The following is a 21,507-nucleotide window of genomic DNA, read 5'->3' as shown; positions in this document are numbered from 1 at the left end:
AGGTCATTGGGAACAAAAGGCCCTTCAGAGTGCTTTTTTGCATGGGTTATGTTAAGGAATGAATAGTGAATTAGCAGCTAAGGATCTCCCTGACTCACTCAATTCACTCATCACTATGTATCAGGATAGAAGAACACATCCGGGAGCATCAGCATTCTAGAAACTACAACTCCCAGGGATCATCATGGCAGCCAAAAGACAGAGCCCAGCAATAAAGGTGGGGATACTTGCAGCCAAATCAATAATGACTCTTCCCTATCAAGATTACGTCTAGCTGCCAAGATTACCTTCCAGTCAAAGTCTTAGTCTGTGCAGACCCTAATGACTCTCAAGCAGAACAAAGCTTTTTAGATCAGAGTTTCACTGAGGAACTAAATCTTCTGCTGGAGCAGCTGCCTGAGCACTTTGACGTTTCAACCCTGGATGGATCCCATCTACCGGATATCACTCACAGAACTCTCCCAGTCTCTCTCTCTCTCTCGCTCTCAGGTAATCACACAGAACAAACTCAGTTCTTCCTCTTCAAAGCTTCTTTCACACCTCTGGTTCTTGGTCATCCCTGGCTCAGTAAACCTAACCCTAACATTAACTGGAATGGATGGAGCATATTTTGTCATCACCATCATCTGAAATCTGCTACACTTTCAATAAAATCTGTTCCATCTTCAAAGCAATCCAAACCAACCTCCTATTTTGCCATCTGTCCCAGATGTCTGTCATGATTTAGCTGACGTTTTTCGTAAATCTCTGGCCTTATCCCTCCCACCACACCACCCTTATGACTATGACATAAATCTATTACCTGGTGCTCTTCTACCCACTAAAGATGACCTCAAATCAGAAGTACCTGACTCCCTGGTATAACACAAATGTGCAGCTTAAAGCAGATAAATCATAAGTTGGAGAGGAAATGGACTCTCTCAAATTTAGATCTTCATGTAGCATGAAAAGAGTTTGTTGCTCTATAAAAAAGCCCTTCAGAAATCTAGAACATCTTACTATTCATCACTAATTGGAAAAAACAGTAAGAATGACCCCAGGTTACTTTTCAGCACTGTAGCCAGGTTGACAGATTCCTAGAAGACTGCCCAAAGAAGTCCTATCATTAATTAATATTTCAATCTTAAATATGATGAATCTACCTTTATTAGTTGGCTATGTACCACAGTCTTTTAAGGTGGCAGTAATTAAGCCACTACTTAAAAAGCCATCACTTGACCCAGCTGCCTTAGCCAATCTCCAACCTTCCTTTTCTCTTAAAAATTCTTAAGAGTTGTAAAACAGCTAACTGATCATCTGCAGAGCAGTGGTTTATTTGAAGAGTTTGAGTCAGGTTTAAAAATTCATCACAGTACAGAAATTGCATTAGTGAAGGTTGCAAATGATCTTTCTATGGCCTCTGACAGTGGACTCATATCTGTGCTTGTCCTGCCATAGACTTCAGGGCAGTGTTCGATACTCTTGACTATAATAATTATTACAGAGATTAGAGCATGCCCATAGGTATTAAAGGTACTGTGCTGCAGTAGTTTGAATTATATTTATATAATAAATGTTTATTGTAAATGGGGAGTCTTATTAACGCACTAAGGTTAAATATAGTTCCACAGGGTTCTGTGCTAGGACCAATTTTATTTACATTATACATGGTTCCCTTAGGGAGTATTTTTACAAAACATTGCATACATTTTCATTGTTATGCAGATGATACTCAGCTTTATCTATCCATGAAGCTAGATGACAGACATCAATTAGTTAAACTGCAGTAGTGTCTTAAAGGCAAAGACCTGGATGACCTCTAATTTCCTGCTTCTTAATTCAGATAAAACTGACGTTATTATACTCGGCCGCACAAATCTTAGAAACTGTATCTAACCAGACACTTACTCTGGATGTCATTACCTTGGCCTCCAGTAACGCTGTCAAGAATCTTGGAATCATTTTTGACAAAGATATGTCCTTCAATATGCATATTAAACATATTTGCAGGACTCCTTTTTTGCATTTTGCACAGTATCTCTAAAATTAGAAACATCCTGTCTCAAAGTGATGCTGAAAAACTAATTCATGCATTTATTACTTCTAGGCTGGATTATTTTAATTCATTACTATCAAGCTTACATAAAAGCTCCCTGAAAGGCCTTCAGCTGATCCAAAACACTGCAGTGAGTACTGACAGGGACTACAAAGAGAGCATATTTCTCCTATGTTGGCTTCTCTTCCGTGGATCCCAGTTAACTCCAGAATTGACTTGAAAATCCTTCTTCTGACAACCAGGCACCATCTTATCTTGAAGATCTCATTGTACTTTTTCACCCCAATAGCAAACTTTGCTCTCAGACTGCTGGCTTACTTGTGGTTTATAGGATACTTAAGAGTAGAATGGGAGGCAGAGCCTTCAGCTTTCAGGCCCTCTTCTGTGGAATCATCTCCCAATTTGGATTGAGACAGACACCCTCTCTATTTTAAAGATTAAGTATAAAAATGTCCTTTTTTTGATCAAGCTTATAGTTAGGGCTGGATCAGCAACCCTGCATCATCCCTTAGTTATGCTGCTTATAGACCTGGCTTCTGGGGGGGTTCCCATGATGCACTGAGTGTTTCTTTCCATTCATCTCTTTTTACTCTGTTTACACCACTCTGCATTTAATCATGACAGATCATTTACAATTATCGACATTTTCCAAAGCATACAAATCGTACGGCGGGGGGAGGGGGGAGGGGTTAACAGCCAACAAACGCTTTTCATATAGTTAGAAAATGTCAGTCGGAACTATGTAATTTGAACACTGCCGCCTGACTGCCAATGCCTGAGGCATCTACTCTCGTTCACTTGTACACCATTGCATGGTCTGCAGCGATATGGCCTTTGGTCTGGCAAATCAGTTCAAAGACCTCTTTGAATTCTCTAAAATAGGCCATCGTTGATTCACAAAATGACTCTACTGATGATAATGGGCAGAAACAAGCTGTGAGTGCTGCACAGCAAGTCGAAAGCAAGCAAAGCCACTGGAAATAAATTCAACAAGGAAGTGGAAGCATTGCTCTAAAAATGGAAATGTACACAATAAACCACAGAAAACAATGATGGATTTTATTCAGAAGGTATGTACATTAATTCTACATGTTCCTGGCATGTTTTCATCTATGCTGACACGTAAATTTGTGCGTAATCTGGTGAATGGCAGCCAGCACTATTGCCAACTTTTGTGTAAGAAAACTTTCTTTTGGCGAGGGGGAAGGTCCCCCTCTATGCCAAAGAGAGGTCCAGGCGATGGCATAGTGTATGAAGAGACGCAGTACGAGCGCTGTATGTACATAAAACACGATGACTGCAGAGTTTTCAGGTTTCCTGTGTTGTGCTAAAAAGTGATTCCCTATTCTTTTTTTTTTTTTTGTAAATAATGTTTTTAATTAAAAAAAAATTAAAAGTTAATTTAAATAATAATCCCTTATTCTTGTTACTTGGAATAACTGATCCTGTTACAAATATAAGAGAAAGCTCTACAGAATATTGACTTTTGGTGCTAGAAAATGCCTTCTCCTGAATTGGATAACTGAGAAAATCCCTTGCAAGATACAACAGCAGAAAGTTATACTCAACTATATCTCTGTGGATTACATGACATGTCGGTTGCAATATAAGGATGATGTGTTTGTTAAAACATGGAAAACCGTTTTTGACATATCGAGATGAAAATTTACACAGTTCTTGCAAGAGCAGTTGCACTGTAGTACCGAGGTATACTGTCCTGTAATATGTAATATTCTTTCTAAGTGCTATTTAGTTTTTTGTATCTTTTCATGAATGCAGCTGTTATTTGACTGACTTCTTTTTTTTTTTAATTTATTATCTTTGCTTATATCGGTAAATAGAGTGTGGTGCACAGGGTTTATGAAGGGCTTATATATGAAAAGAAGAAATGACTTGTTTTGCAAATAAAATAATGCAGTCATAAATATATCTACATTATAATCAATCCAGTCCTATTTGGCTACGCTTTATAGAAGTGTAATGTTATATTTGTTGCAATTTCTGCAGCCATCTCAGCCACATCTCTTGGGAAAAAGACATTTTTAATTCCAGTGATAGTTATAGTAAAGAATATATGAAAGTCACTTTTCCAAGAAGTGATTGCAGCTTCGAACTTGTGACAGGAGTGTAGTTTCTCACTCAAAATGACGTAATATCATTTATGAGATGTTTAACAGGTTTCACAGATTTTAGGCCAAAAATTAATCTACAGCTATTTAAACACAACCAATAATTTTTTGGCAAATTCAGTTCAGTTCAATTTTATTTATATAGTACCAGATCACCTCAAGGCACTTTTATATTGTAAGGTAAAGACCCTACAATAATTACAGAAAAAACCTAATAGTCAAAACAACCCCGTATGAGCAAGCACTTGGTGACCATAGGAAAAAAACTCCCTTTTAACAGGAAGAAACCTCCAGCAGAACCAGTCTCAGGGAGGGGCAGTCATATGCCGCAATTGGTTGGGGCTGAGGAGAGAGACAGGACAAGAGACATGCTGTGGTAGAGAGCCAGCAATTAATAATAGCAAATGTTTAAATGCAGAGTGGGCTATAAACAGAGTAAAAGAGGTGAGTGAAGAAGAAACACTCATGGGAAGCCGCCAGCAGCCTTATGCCTATTGCATCACAACTAAGGGAGGGTTCAGGGTCACCTGATCCAGCCCTAACTATAAGCTTTATCATAAAGGAAAGTTTTAAGCCTAATCTTAAACACAGAGAGGGTGTCTGTCTCCCGAATCCAAGCTGGGAACTGTCTCCACAGAAGAGGGCCTGAAAGCTGAAGGCTCTGCCTCCCATTCTAATCTTAAGTGTCTTAGGAACCACAAGTAAGCCAGCAGTCTGAGAGCGAAGTGCTCTATTGGGGTGACATGGTACTATGAGGTCTTTTAGATAAGATGTGGCCTGATTATTCAAGACCTTGTAGGAGAAGAATTATAAATTCAATTCTGGATTTAACAGGGAGCCATTGAAGAGAAGCCAAAATGGGAGAAATCTGCTCTCTCTTATTGTAGTCCCTGTCAGTACTCTAGCTGCAGCATTTTGGATCAGCTAAAGGCTTTTCAGGGAGGTATTAGGACAGCCTGTAATAATGAATTACAATAATTCAGCCTAGAAGAATTAGTTTTAGCATCACTCCGAGACAGGAGGTCTCAAATTTTATAAATATTGCGCAAATGCAAAAAAGCAGTCCCACATATATTTGTTTAATGTGTGCATTGAAGGACATATCCTGGTCAAAAAGTACTCAAAGACAGTGTTACTCGAGGCATTGCAATGCCATTCAGAGTAAGTATTGGGTTTGAACTGTGGGGGTGGGGTACAAGAACCTCAGTTTTATCTGAATTTAGAAGCAGGAAATTAGGGATCATCCAGGCCTTTACATCTTTAAGACATTCCTGCAGGTTAACCTGATGTGTTTCATCTGGTATCATGAATACCTAAATCTTAGCATCATCTGCATAACAATGAGAATCGATGCATTGGTTTATAATAATGCTGCCTAAGGGAAGCATGTATAGTGTAAATAAAATTGGACCTAGCACAGAACCCTGTGGAATTCTATAATGTGTTTGAAGAAGACTCCCCATTTACAGATAAATCAAATCACTGCAGTGCCATACCTTTTAATACCTATGGCATAATCTCTGTAATAAAATGTTATGGTCATCAGTAACACAAGCTGCACTGATGTCTAACAGGACTGAGATGGGATGACAGTGATGTGTCCACTGTCAGAGATCATGAGAAGATCATTTTTAATCTTTATTAATGCAGTTTCTGTACTCTGATGAATTCTGAAACCTGACTGAAACTCTTCAAATACCAGAAATCACTTTTTGGCACAACATCGGCATATCTCCAGAACTCTCCAAAAGTTGCCAATGTCACTGGAAAAGTCACTAAATTTGTTGCTTGTCGCTTTTTGGAAAAAAAAGTCACTAGGGAGGGTCTGAAAAGGCATAGGGACTTTGTCACTAAGTTGGCAACACTGGCGGGCGATATTGCCAAAAACTGATTGCAGCTTTGACCATGTGACAGAAATGTCCTTTATGACTCAAAATGAATTGATTCCACCCTATAAATTCTAATATATACATGTCACGGTGGGGGGCCTGTGTTGAGAGGGAACGGACCCAAATGCAGGACGCAGACTTAAACTATAACTGCTTTGTTTTCAGGTACTTGAAAAATACAAAAACACAAAAACCTGAAATCTCAACCTAGGCCAAAACAACTGGAAGCCTGGGAGAAAAGAGAAAAACAAAACTCTAAACTAGAAAAACACACAGCAAAGAAGGGAAACACTTGGGGAAACAATGATGATGACGCAACAAAGAACAGAGGAAAACTAAGGGCTTAAATACACACAAGGGGATTAGGGCAAGTGAAAAAAACAGGGGACGACAGGTGAACCAAATGAACCTAATGACAAAGGGGAAGCAAAACTAAACACAAAGCACAGGGAACACGAGACTGTCAAAATAAAATGGAACAGACGCAGACCTGACACTGAACACTGGGAAACACAAGGAACTAGAAAATCAAACATAAAACCCCACAGCAAAAGAAAAAACCCAGAACAGATCAGTTAAAGTCAAACCAAAAACACACACAGGGTCCAAAGGACCCCGGATCATGACAATAGATATATCTGTTCATTGCAGTGTGTACCCTGCCTCTCGCCCCATGACAGCTGGGATAGGCTCCAGCCTTCCCATGACCCCGAAAAGGATAAGCAGAAAATAAAGGATGGATGGATTTTTATTAGTGAAACAATACAATGTTTTAATAGATAGGAAAGAGTATATTTGATACCAAGATTTACAGAACTTTTCAAGACAAGGATGTTTTTAATACTTCCTATTACATTAAAATACCAAAGAATCAGGTGAAATTAAATGTCATGAAAAAAGATAAACACTCTTTTTTTTGGTGGTGGTGGGTGGGTCTGAAAAAGAGTACGCTTTGGAAAATGTTCATACCGTATTTTCCGGAGTATAAGTCGCACTTTTTTCATAGTTTGGCTGGGGGTGCGACCTATACTCCGGAGCGACTTATATGTGAATTTTATAACACATGAACCAAAATACTCCAGCCACTTGACATCTCCGTGAACTGCAGCTTTAAGGCAGTCTTGCGTAACCTGTGGGTGCAGTGGATGATGGATGGAGAGCACAGCTTAACGGCAACTGGGAGAATGCGCCACCCAACTTTCCTGGAAGTCATTGGATGGATCAAGAAAACATGGGCTTCAGTAACAACCAAACCATCCTGTTGGGATTCAGAAAGGCTGGAATAATTGGAACTGCAGCTGACGACGAGTCTGACGAAAGCGACACAGAAGAGGAAGCGGCGCTTCGTCTACCTACGGAGTGTACGGAGTTGTTTAGAAGTGACACCGAGGATGAAGAATTCAGTGGATTGATGGTTTGGTTAACTTGTTAGTATGTTTTTTATGCTATGGTTATCTGAATAACTGTTAATGTTACGTTAACATACCAAACACGTACTCTGTTCGTTGTGCGTCATGTAGCTGAATGTGTTACGTTAGCATAACGTAGGCGTAACCGTGTTCGCCCTGTTCTTTAATCCATTATTATTTTAAATTGCCTTTCAAGATGGATATTCTGCTCTGGGTCTCGGATTCTATCAAATAACCACCCCCCCCCCCCCCCCCCAAAAAAAAGTGCGACTTATAGTCCAGTGCGACTTATATATGTTTTTTTCTTCTTTATTATGCATTTTTTGGCTGGTGCGACTTATAGTCCAAAAAATATGGTAATTGTGAATGACCCCTCAATTATTATTAATCTCTGGCTCTCTTCCACAGCATGTCTTTTGTCCTGTCTCCCTCCCCTCATCCCCAACTGGTCACAGCAAATGACTGCCCCTCCCTGAGCCTGGTTTTGCCAGAGATTTCTTCATGTTGAAGGGAGTTTTTCCTTCCCACTTTTGCCAAATGCTTGCTCATAGGGGGTTGTTTTTGATTGTTGGGTTTTCTCTTTAATTGTTGTATGGTCTTTACCTTACAATATAAAGTACCTTGAGGTGACTGTTGTGGTTTGGTGCTATATATATATATATTAGGGGTGGGACTCGATTAAAAAAATTAATCGAATTAATTACAAGCTTTGTAACTAATTAATCGAAATTAATCGCATTTTAATCACATTTAAATATTTGACATGATAAATATTAATTTAAGTTTGGTTGATGAATGAATCAATATACATAAGCTTAAACTTCAAAATTTTGTTTATTTTCCCACCAATCTACTACACAGAACAACGAAGGGCGGAAGTGCTCCTGTGATAAGCAAACTCCTGAAATTAAAGTTAAGCATTATAACTGGATAGTTTTATTCAACATTAATGTCTCACTTAATATAGTTGGAAATTAATCATTAGCTCAGCTGTATTACTTGATGTTGAAATGTGTCATGCTTGTTTTAACAGCTTATTTTGAATTAAAGAATAAAATTAAACCACAAAAAGGAGCAAAAGTTCGTTCTCCCTTTAACCAGCTGCTTTTCCACAGCTGTGCTTCGCACTCATGGTGGTTAGGCGACATGAGCTGCGCAGAGATGAGGGCAGGTGAAGCTGATATGAAGGCTAGCCGCTCACTTCCGACCTTGCGGTCTTCGTGGGCTGCAAACAATGTGGGCTGGGTCCTTCGAACGATGCGGCCGCTGAATTTTTGACATCGTGCGTCGATACACCTGTCTGATTGCACTGATGTACATATTAGTGGAATATAGTTTACATTCTTTTATCTTTTAATTAGTCTCTGCACTGTATATTTTGTAATTTTGTAATATTGTGTTATAGTTATAGCTCTAATATCTCTGTATATTTGCAATTTGTATACTTGTATATTGTCTTATAGTTTTTATACTTATTTGTTTTTTTCTGTAAGCACGAAGTACCGCAGCAATTTCCTAATGCTGTGAACCTGTTCACCCATATGGCAATAAAAACCTTCTGATTCTGATTCTGATTCTGATTCTGATATAATCTGTTTGCCTGGAACTCGTGCACTGAGAAACATTCCAGTGCAAAAAAATGTGTTAAATTTTTTAATTCGTTAATTTCCCCGTAATTAATTAATCTAGAAATTAACACATTAAAGTCCCACCCCTAATATATATATATATATATATATATATATATAATAATTAAACTCGTCATTTATACAGTCTTCAACCATGTGAAGACTTCAGAGGTCTTACAATCTAAAGTGCCTTGAGGTGACTGTTCGAGCTGCTACAGGGTGCCACCATATTCAGAAAGTTGGATCTGCACAATTCCTATGGATAAGGGAGAGAGATGAGTGGAAAAACACCTTTCACCACCGACCTTTGCTATTTTGAGTATTTGGTTATGCCTTTTGGACTCACTAATGCCCCAACATGTTTCAAGCCTTGATCAGCATTATCCTCTGTGACTACCTCATTCATTTCATTTCTGTGTTCATCTTGAAATTCTGATTTTCTCTAAAACTCCCTCAGATCATGAGTTCCATGTGATGCAGGAGCTTCAGGGACACCTGGAGAATAAACTATTTGTCAAAGGCAAAAAAGTGAGTTCTATGTTGACTGTTTCGTTCCTAGGATATATCATTGGGAAGAATCAAATCAAGGCAGATCCTGCTAAAGTGCAAACTGTAGTTAACTGGGCCGTCCCTACTACCCAGAAGCACCTCCAAGGTTTTCTGGGCTTTGCCAATTTTTATCGTCGGTTTATCCACAACTTCATTAATGTCACATTACCACATTACCACATTCCAAAAGTTCCTTTGCAGTGGAATGATGCTTCTCAACTCGCCTTCACCTCCCTCAAAAACCTGTTTGCCTTTGCACCTGTTTTAATCCAGTCAGATACTACACAGCAATTTACTGAAGTGGATGCCTCTGATTCTGGGGTCAGCACATTCCTCTCCCAATAAAAGGAAGGTAAAATGCATCCACATACTTCTTTTGCTTATCTCGCCTCCCACCAGCAGAACAAAATTTTGATGTTAGAGATTGGGAACTCTTGGCAGTCAAACTTGCCCTGGAGGAATGGAAACACTGGTTGGAGGGTGCTGAGCATCCATTCATTCTTCTCTTGGTTCAACTTTGTCAACACTCACAGGCCTGGCTCCTACAGTGTAAAACCAGATGCCCACTCTTGACAATTCTCCACATCTGAGTCTGTTTCAGAGGACACAACCATCTTACTTCCCACCTGCACTGTCTCCTCTCATGTGAGATGGAGTCCGTGGTTCAAAATGCTCAGCGGGTATGACCCCAGTCCTAGTAATGAGCCTCCAGAGTCTGCTCCCAGGTAATCCATTGGGGTTACACAGCAATATTCTCTTGTCACCCTGGAAAGAACTGTCCAATCACCATTTTGCACTACCTGTTTTGATGGCATATTTATATAACAAAACATCTAAACATCTGTCAGACTCCTGAGACCTCTACTAACATCTGGACATCCTTGGTCCCACATAGCTTTGGACTCCGTCACTAGTCTGCCACCATCTTTGAGTAACACTGCTGTCCCAACCTCCTAACCATTGTCAATCATTTTTACACAGCAGCTCACTTCATTGCCTTGTCCAGACTCCCTGCTACTCTGGAAACTGCCCAACTTTTTCACCTGCATGGAATACTGCTGGATATCATGTCAGACCAGGGGCCTCAGTTCACCACACGGGTCTGGAGGGAATTCTACACTGCTGTAGGAGCCCAGGTTAGTCTCTCCTTTGGTTTGCACTCCCAAACTAATTAGACAAGCTGAAAGGACTAATCAAGAGATGGAAGCGGCTCTCTGGTGCATAGCCTCCTCCAATCTGTCAACTTGGAGCTTGCATCTCACTGGGGTAGAGTACGCCCATAACTCCATGACCTCATCTGCAACTGGTCTATCACCCTTGAAGTCTTCCCTGGGCTTCCAACCACCTCTGTTTCCATCTGTGGAAGGAGAGCTTTCAGTAACATCTACTCAGCATACTCTATGCTGTTGCCAGTGACTTTGTAAAAAGAATCATAATATCCTTCTCATAACCATGGAGAGGAACAAACACCTCATTGATCACATAAGACTCCAGCTCCAGATTATGTACCAGGTCAGAAAGTATGGCTTTCCAAAAAAATTACCTAAGCTTTCACCAAATTTCATCGGTTACTTTGAGATCAAGGCTGTATTAACCCTGTCTCTGTCCCTCTCAAGCATCCTTGCAACATGAGGACTTATGTTTTTCATGTCTCCCAGATGAAGCCAACCAAGTCCAGTTTGTCATGGCCCTCTGGTCCTCCTGGTTTGGCTCATCTTTCTGTTTCTTCTCTTTGTTGCTTTCTTCCTCTCTCCTTTTGTCACTATGGTTGTGGGGTGTGTGTGCAGTTAACCCCACCTCTGTGTTTCAGTGGGCAAGAGTCCCTTGGCTTCTCGCATTCCAGTCCTGCCCACCTGAAAGTGATGAGCACTCCTGTGTACCATTATCCTATTTGGCTCCGGCTTTTAAAACAGAGGATTGACTTCAGTCGTCACTTGATTGATCAGTCAGGGTTCTTACAGGTGCTAGAAATCCTGGAAAATGCTTGGATTTTAATATTGTCTGTTCAAGGTTTGAAAAGTGCTTGAATTTTGGATATGATGCTTGAAACTGCTTGAAATTGTAACCATTTAAAAACAATAAAAATAAATAACTGTGAATAGTTTGCTTATGAGATGGAGAAAGAAAATGAGTCAAAAAGTCTAAAATATAAATTTTTTTCTGCCGGGGCCTGCCCTGCACAGCTGCATGTGACCTGTCAGTCTGTTTGTGACCCCGCCCCTTCCACGAAGACAGTCAATATTTTAATGTTGGTTGGAAAACTGCAAATTTAAATGCCTGACACGCTGATGTGGAAATAACAAAACAATTTCCCTTGGCATCTTGGCGGAATTCACATCACTGCACCAGCGTCTTGCCTCCCATTGCTCCGTAGAACCCATTGGCATGTGGATGGTACCTGCCGTTGGCTCGGCAGAGGCAATCCACCTTCCCCACTTTGTTTCACCTTGCCTTTGTGGAGTGAATCTGTGGAGCCTTTGTCCACTGAAACAGATTCCTTGGATGGCAGACCTTGGCTCGACAGACTCTATTAGGATTGCCCTGGTTAATGCTAGATTGGTAGCAAATACACTGCTCAAAAAATTAAAGGGAACATTTAAACAACACAATATAACTCCAAGTAAATGAAACTTCTGTGGAAATCAAACTGTCCACTTAGGAAGCAACACTGATTGACAATCAATTTCACATGCTGTTGTGCAAATGGAATAGACAACAGGTGGAAATTATTGGCAATTAGCAAGACACACTCAATAAAGGAGTGGTTCTGCAGGTGGGGACCACAGACCACTTCTCAGTACCTATGCTTTCTGGCTGATGTTTTTGTCACTTTTGAATGTTGGTGGTGCTTTCACACTTGTGGTAGCATGAGACCGACTCTACAACCCACACAGGTGGCTCAAGTAGTGCAGCTCATCCAGGATGGCACATCAATGCGAGCTGTGGCAAGAAGGTTTGCTGTGTCTGTCAGTGTAGTGTCCAGAGGCTGGAGGTGCTACCAGGAGACAGGCCAGTACACCAGGAGATGTGGAGGAGGCCCTAGGAGGGCAACAATGGTAATGGTGTGGGGTGACATTTCTTTAGAGGGCCGCACAGCCCTCCATTTGCTCACCAGAGGTAGCATAATTGCCATTAGGTACCGAGATGAGATCCTCAGACCCCTTATGAGACCATATGCTGGTGCGGTTGGCCCTGGGTTCCTCCTAATGCAGGACAATGCTAGACCTCATGTGGCTGGAGTGTGTCAGCAGTTCCTGCAAGATAAAGGCATTGAAGCTATGGACTGGCCCCCCGGTTCCCCAGACCTGAATCTGATTGAGCACATCTGGGACATCATGTCTCACTCCATCCACCAACAGATGCACCACAGACTGTCCAGGAGTTGGCGGATGCTTCAGTCCAGGTATGGGAGGAGATCCCTCAGGAGACCATCCGCCACCTCATCAGGAGCATGCCCAAGCATTGTAGGGAGGTCATGCAGGCACGTGGAGGCCACACACAATACTGAGCCTCATTTTGTCTTGTTTTAAGGACATTACATCAAAGTTGGATCAGCCTGTACTGTTTCCCACTTTAATTTTGTGTGTGACTCCAAATCCAGGCCTCCATCGGTTAATAAATTTGATTTCCATTGATGATTTTTGTGTGATTTTGTTGTCAGCACATTCAACTTTGTACAGAACAAAGTATTCAATGAGAATATTTCATTCATTCAGATCTAGGATGTGTTATTTGAGTGTTCCCTTTATTTTTTTGAGTAGTGTAATATTGAACAATTTCTTCACCTCTCATCTTCCGCCGTTTGTCCTCCCCACTGTCTATCTCCACAGGAAAACTATCAAATAAAGCCAAAAAATATATATTTAAAAAAAGACACAGATACCAAAATCAATCATATGAGGAATCTCAAACTAATACAATCCACAATTAGTCTGCCTAAACAGTTCAAAAGTGTGACAAGCTCTTGTCCTTCACAGAAGTTTCACACTGTAGAAACCAGCAGTAGTCACCCATAATGTTTGTGATATAGTGCCCGTGGTACCTGGTCTCCATTTCAGAGATATCTTGATGGAACCTTTCACCATGCTCATTGCTCACATCACCCAGATTGGGTGGAAAGAAGTCAAGATGAGAATGAATCTTAAGTGACATTCTGCAATCCATGTGTTTGAATGATATGAGCATGTTATCAACTAGTTCTTCATAGTTTTTGGCTTTGTGGTTGCCCAAGAAATTCTGTACCACCTGAACAAATGATTCCTATGCTCTTAGTTCAAGGGGTCTAAGCTTAGATTGAAAGTCTTAGTCTCTAATAAGCTCATGGATTTAGGGTCCATCAAAGATCTCAGCTTTAAGCTTGGCTTCACTTTGGACTGGCCCAGAAACACTATTCCATCACTTGATGTAGCACTAAAACTTTGTTTTTAATCAGTTGACAGATCAAAGCAGTTACTATAAGAAATTGCTCATTTCTGGTATTGTTGATTCTCAATATTTACAATTAAACTTTAGTTGATTGAATTTTAATGGCCATATTTGCATTCGGCACCCCAAATCACCCAAATTATTGGTAAATTCTGTTCAATTTCACAATTAGAAAATCTTAGCACACTCTACATTTGCGTGAGAAGCGCCAGTACAGCAATACATTAGCTAAATATTGACGTGCATAATTCAAGAACGTGATGTGCTAGAGAGATTCTGATTGTAGATTTGGACTCAGCATACCTGAAATGCCATACATCAGGTATTTTTCTCCAGGTAGCAAAATCATTGTTGACCAGTGTAATCAGGCCCCAACATATCTGAAAGACCTCATACTACCATATTCCCGCAATAAAGCAGTTCACACTCAGACTGCTGGCTTACTTGTGGTTACTGGGTAACTTTTAAGTTACTTAAAATTAGAATGAGAGGCAGAACCTTTAGCTTTCAGGCCCCTCTTCTGTGAAACCAGCTCCCAATTTGGATTCAGAAGACAGACACTCTCTATAAGAACAGGCTTAAAACCTTACTTTTTTGATCAAGCTCAGTTTCACTCCCTCCAGGAAATATACTGATGGATCTATTCTCTCAAAAGCGCTTCAACATCACTGTCTTCAAATCTACCGTCGAACTGTGCAAAATTCACGATATTGTACAAAATAAGCACACATTTGCATCCTAGAGATGGCACAAATTAAACTACAAATAGGTAACGCTTTCTTTTACGGCCCGCCCCAAAGCCATAACTACATATAATTCACAGGGATTTACCCTATAAGTAAATTTAAGTTCTGTGTAATTTCCAGGAATGAGGCTGCAATACCATGACTAAGGCCATAATTACTGTGACTAAGGCCGTACTACTTTGAATAAGGCCGTACTACTTTGAATAAGGCTGTACTATTTTGAATAAGGCTGTAATTAATAAGGCCATATTATTTTGACTAAGGCTGAATTAGTTTGAATAAGGCTGTATTATTTTGACTAAGGCTGAATTATTTTGACTAAGGCTGTATTAGTCAAAGCAGATTGTTAATGGCCATTATCCACTCTATTTTCTCTAAAAGGGGAATCGTATCATGTTCCAATGATTTTAGTTCCACTGAGTTCTCGGTCTTGGAAAGAGCAGGGATACTGCTGCACAATCTACTTGGCAATCTCTCTCAGTTTTGCTCTCATATGTGGCCGTTACAGAGTACATCATCAATTACAATATGAACAAGCTCTCTTCTCTCCTTAGGCTTTGGTTTTTTTCTTTTCACTTAAGGCAAGCATGAGGTTGGGGGGCATTTTATGCCATGGTACAGCATATGCTTCACGTGGTGGGGAACAATCCATGGGACCAGGAGTCAGAGGTGGCGTTTGGGGCTGATGGTCATTCTGTGACAATGCTGTTAAAGTGGGGTCCAATCCAGCTGGCTGCACTATGAAAGACATACATGATTGTCTTAATGTTATTTACACATATGAACAGTAGCAGTATTGGATGACTGTTTGCTAGTGCTAATAGCCACGCCCACTTTCTAATTGAGTTAATAGCAATTCCACTAGTGAACTGCTGAAATTCTTAGCCAGGTGCAACCGCCCAGCACAGTGCCAGGTGATCAACCCTTGGCTAGAACCCTGGATATGGACTAAGATCTCCAAGGTATGTTTCCAGCACATTGCTGAATCTGTGCCATGAAGAATTAAGGCAGCTCTGAAGGCAAAATGGGCCCAACCCAGTACCAGCAAGACATACTTAGGTAGTGGGCAGTGATTGTATTTATATATTTACACACTTAGTAGAGCCTGACCAATACAGGATTTTTAAGATTAATACCAATATTTGGTGGTTTAAAAATCTGATAACCATTTTTTTTTTTGGTTATCAGATTTTTAACACACCCATGCACATGCACCCATGCACACAAGTCTAAAGACCTACCACCACTGAGAGCTTGAATTAGTCTTCTACACTGAATGGGCTGCAGAATTCCATTGACATCCTCAATCCTGACAAATCTGAGATCATCTACATCTCTACATCCTCTCCAATCACCTCCAATTGAGCCATGAGTGAGTCCATGAGATCATTGCTGAGTAATGGCATAATTTTTTGAATTAACTGTTTCACAAGCTTCATAGCGGCATATGCTTAAGAGGGAGGAGGAACCTTGTACCTTTGTGGTAAAAAGAAAGTGGAGAATAATCACTGAGCTTGTCAATATTTTTGCAAATGAGCTTATAAGAACTACTTTTATCAATTTCGTAGAGTCCAAGATCAGGCATTTTTCTCCCTCAGCAGAAGTAGGACAGTTGTTTCATTTTTAATAACAATGCTTACTATTTGTCCTAACTATTGTCTCTTAGTGCATCTCACTAAGACAAGCAAACCATTTGCATACATAGTGGGTCTGACTTTGACTTTATCTGTGACACCTGAGTTACTTGAGGTAACTTTAAAGTCTACAATTGCTGCTTTTATGCCAGAGTCAAAGAGATCTGGTTCAAATATTCATGAGTCTAAAAACTGAACCTGAAGATTGAACAGGCCACCTTAGCTCTGATAAGCCTGGAACAATTGATGTCTGTCAGCAAGGGACTTGTTTATATTTTTGAAATTTTTACTTGATCTGATGCCTCTTGAAATAACTATGCTTACTTTCAAAACGCATAGTCCACGTATGTACGAGTGGACCAAAGTTAAGTTGACGTAGTGAAGCAGAAAGCGGTGTTTTGGTCTGAGATTTAATGTGGGAACAACTTTTGCCTCATTTCCACATACTCTTCAATCAGTACCTTTATGTAAGCAGTCTGGGACTCTGAAAACCTAGATCATTTTGATCATCTATGAGTCATTTAGTGACTCACAGATGAGCCACTTTTTTTGTTTTTATTAAGAACTGCAAACATATTGCTACATCATGTGCCAGACATGGCAGCAGACACACGTGGAAATTAGACAATTTGTCGAAAAAAACTCTGTTGCTTCTGATTCCAAGATGCATTGTAACATCAGGGCAACTCTCCAAAAAATTGAGAGATTCATTTTATCCAACAGGATCTCTATGCTTGGCAACTGTGAGGGAGTTAGACTGAAGAGCATCTTTTGTAACAAGACAATACCTAGAAATATTCACAAGAGCTGAAATTTTCTGTAAATCCACCAATCATGTGGGAGCCCAGGTTATCTCCCATTATGCATGCAACAGTACCAGTATACACCTTGCCCTCAAAAGATATCCCCTTTACTTCTAGCTCACAGAAGTCTCACAGAAGTTTACTGAAAACTTTGTCCACACCAAAATATTTGCAGTCTTTTTCCAGACAGAGCAATACCAGCTGTATTTGGTCAACTGTTGATCTGTGGTGTGAACAGCAGTTTCCCAGAGTTAAGTAGACAGCTAAAACTTTGTGCTTTTGCTTTGGCAGATCAAAGAGGATTGGCCACCTCAAAGGCATCATGAAAAAGCATTACCTTTAGCCTCCTGAGACCCAGCTTTTGTTTGGAGTGTATTTTTCCATTCTCCGAGTTAAATGGGATTGGTAGGACCTAATAAGTTTAATATCCAGACTCTGTCATGGTACAACAAGTAGTTTTAGAAAAAAATGATGTCCTCATATCAGGTTAGTGACTTTATCTTTGTATATAAACTTTTTCTTTGCAATTTGGGATTAGAAGGTCCCAATTACCCATCCATCCATCCATTCGCTTCCGCACATCCTGTTAAGGGTCGCGGGGGGGCTGGAGCCTATCCCAGCTGTCACAGGGCAAGAGGCAGGGTACACCCGGAACAGGTCGCCAGCCTGTTGCAGGGCCAACACAGAGTGACAGACAACCTTTCACACTCACATTCACGCGCTCATTCACACCTATGGGCAATTTAGATTAGCCAATTAACCTAACCCCAGTAAGTGCATGTCTTTGGAATGTGGGAGGAAACCGGAGTACCCGGAGGAAACCCACGCAAGCACGGGGAGAACATGCAAACTCCACACAGAGAGAGGGAGAGGCCTGGGCCAAGGTGGAATCGAACCCAGGCCTTCCAGATGGTATTCTAACTGTGAGGCAGCAGTGCTAACCACTACGCCACCGTGCTGGTCCCAATTACCCTAAAAACAAAATTTCAGCTTTCTACTATCATCAGTTCTCTAAAAAAGCCATGTGCCCATATGAGGACACTGGGTCTATATTCCCGAATGACACAATAAAGACACGATTAGCTGAAAACCTATAAAATCAGTTGGGAAACTTACAAAAGTGACCAGAAACGTGGCTATATAAAAATAAAAGTGCAAAAACTTTGCAACAAGCAGTCTGTCATTCCTGAACAGGCGCACTGTCCTTTGTGAAATGCTGCAAAGCAGTTGTGTTCACTCTGCAAACAGAGGAACACATTGCATTCAGTGCACCGCACACGGGATTTCCTGGGGCAGCCCTCCCCTCGGCAATGCATCGGATTTTTCAGGTCAGCGATCTCTGGGAGATGAGCAGCAAAACATTTGCGAACAGAGAAATATGGGATCGGGATGACCTGAGATCCTTTCCTTGACTGTGGAGGATGTGCATTCTCCCCCTCTGCACCTAGGATATGAGCATCTTTTTTCAGGACATCATGCTTGGTGAGGAATACCTGAGCTACTGCCATGCAAAACTCAAGAAACTTCATGATAGCCTTTCTTGGGGTGCCATTTTCCTGGTTATCTTGGCGATACAGCTGTTAGCAAGAGCAAGATCAGTGAAGTGCATCAGCATATGAATTGTCCACTTCTTATTACGGACCCTCATTTTGTAGTAGCTTGTCTTCATGTCTGACAGGTCAACGCCACCCATCTTGGTGTTGTACTCTTGTACAATGCTCGGCCGTGTAACAGTCACATATTTTTTGTCCTTCTTTGACCATCGCTGGGAGGTGTCTTTAGGCTCTTCTGCATGAGCAGCAGAAAGCATGACAATTGGCTTATTGTCATACCACTTGACTACACAGAGCTCACCATCTGCCCTTGTAACTGTTGCTGAAGCACCTCTTCCTCGGCGTTTCAGGGTTAGGTCACTTGGCAGCATGTTCATTGCTTTGGAGACCCAGTTCTTCATCACTGTGCCAGTCAGGTACACCTGCTTCTTCAGCATGTGATCCACAGCTAGTAGGCTCATGAAGAACTGAACACAATACACCTTTGTACCAGAAGGCACAGTTTTCAGACATAGGTTTGATCACTAAAGTTCCTAAACCCAATCCCTCAGAGGCCTCTTTCCCACCAACAGAGTTCCGGAGCCTGTGCCGTAATTTGAACCGTTAGGCAGGTTTTCCACCGCCGAAGGACTCGGTGCTCGGCCAAAAAACGGGTTCAATTCTGGCCCCGCAAACTAGCTGGTCTGGAACCAGGAACGCGTGCGAAAGCGGCAGAGGGGCGTGACTCTGCCGTCTCAACATCAAGTTTTCTACCATATTACATGTGTATTACATGAGAAAAGCGAAGCGATTATCACAGCTGTGAATTAGGTTGGGCTCTAAGGCTGAACTTGCTGCTTTGTATCAGTTGATATCACAGATAAAAGGACACAAAGTGCATACTTGTCGTCTTGCTCTAATCGCTGTCTGTGTTTACCTCTGTGCTGCACACAAATGCTGCAGTAGTTTGGTTTGGACCGTAAAACGTATTTGCAGCACAAGAAAGGGGAGCGTGTTCTCCCATGTTGTGCGCTTCGGCTTCCATGTCCAGACGAGGACCCGCCCATGCTCATGCGTAAAGGAGCAGTTCACAGAAACGCGGTTTGGACGCGGGCCCAGTCTTAATCCTTTCGCCGGTTCCTTGGGATCGGCACGGGAACTTGCTCCGGCTCCAGAACCTCGGCAGTGGGAAAGAGGCAAGTGTCCTGAACTTGTGAGCTCAGTGTCTTTGCACCTTGGTAGACTTCAAAGTCCAGCACAATTCCATCCACTGATGACAGAACAAATTTTTTTTATGCCAACTGGATTGGGCTTTAGTGGCACATACTGTCAGAATGGGCAGGCTCCAGTGAATGGGATCATCTGCTCATCTATTGAGACACATTCAGGTTGAACCTGAAGGTTGAAACCATGGAGTATGCGATTCATGAAAGGTCTTACCCTCCAGAACTTGTCAATTTGTCTCTTGTCTCCTGGAACATCATCATCAATGACAACTTTAAGATTGCTCCTCAGTTTGAAGAACCGATCACATGACATTGCATCACTGATGGCAGGGCAAAGCATTTGACCAGAACATCCTTGTTTGTGGATAATGCACACAAGACATCAAAATTGCTGCCCCAAAAAAGTGAAATATCTCAATAGATGAGCAGAAGTATTGTATTGTCACTCTTAGCCAGTGACATGGCATTTGTGCAGTCAGTGAGTAGTTTCATTAGCCCCAAGTCTATGTACTGCTCCACATAATCCTATGGCTGCCAATGTGCTCGCCCATCTTTCAGGTTATCATCTTTACTCTGAAACTGAGTTACGTTAGGGGTGAAAGGAGCAGACTTCCAGCAATCTCCATGTTCAGCATTTCGAGGTTCTTCCCTGGGTTTGGGTTCTGACACACCATGCTGTTGTTTACACCTGCGTTTGCGTACTTGTGAATGTTGTAATTCACTCCTATTCTTGCTGTCACTATAACATGGCATTAGATCTAATGACATGTCCATCAGTGATATCACAGGGCACACCATCATCACCAAGTACAGAAATCACTCTGTTGAGTTGTGTGTCTTGTAATACTGCAGTCTTCTATGGTGTGTAGTTAAAGGACCATTTGCATTCAAGGTCTTATACATAGGAGTCTGCTTGTAAACACTTTACCCAGGACATCTTAATCTCTCTGCTGGAACACCATACTGTTCAAGTTCTTGAGATAACACATCCGTTGTATACTCCTGCTGAATATCCTGAAGTGTTTTAATTTCATTTGCTATCTCTGTAATTGTAGATGCTGGAACTAAATACTTAGCTTGCAAACCCAAGTAAAACAGAGCTAGATTGTTTGTATATTTATCTTGATTATTATCACTCTCAACATCCTTGCTTTGGGCTGCATCATTGCATGCATTTACTAGTCCATGTCAAATAAAAGCTGGTGATTACACAGAAAAACTGTACCTAACATACTTTAAAATATTAAGTACAAATAATGTTAAATTTAAGTCACCAGCATTTCAAGATTACCCTGCAAATTATTCCTCTGTTCTCTGTAATGGTAGATGTGGGCTGGCCATTCTTACAATGAAATAATGTGTTCAACATAGCACATTTGTAATTAAACATTTATATAGCCATTTTTTCAAATTAAAAAGATATTTACCCCAAAAGTGTGCAAAATTATATCGAACTCCAAATATGTGTTGGCTGCTTTGCATCTTAAATTCTACAACTTCTT

The 21,507-nt window shown here is 41.0% G+C and overlaps 1 protein-coding gene across 2 annotated transcripts in view; it reads left to right on the top strand.

The window, feature by feature from the left end:
- The window catches only part of LOC115777097 (junction plakoglobin-like), a 193,700-nt gene that overhangs the window by 166,265 nt on the left and 5,928 nt on the right, over positions 1-21,507 (top strand). The window contains exon 18 of one of the 2 annotated variants that reach the window (XR_004019583.1): positions 125-489. The exons of the other annotated variant lie outside the window; for it this stretch is intronic. The gene's annotated coding sequence lies outside the window, so the exon portion shown is untranslated. The remainder of the gene's footprint in view (positions 1-124; positions 490-21,507) is intronic. 2 annotated transcript variants of the gene reach the window in all.

The sequence above is a fragment of the Archocentrus centrarchus genome, unplaced genomic scaffold (assembly GCF_007364275.1).
Source record: "Archocentrus centrarchus isolate MPI-CPG fArcCen1 unplaced genomic scaffold, fArcCen1 scaffold_43_ctg1, whole genome shotgun sequence".
Lineage (NCBI taxonomy): Eukaryota > Metazoa > Chordata > Actinopteri > Cichliformes > Cichlidae > Archocentrus > Archocentrus centrarchus.
Note: the sequence above shows the minus strand (reverse complement) of the source record. Positions and strands in the feature narration are given on the sequence as shown.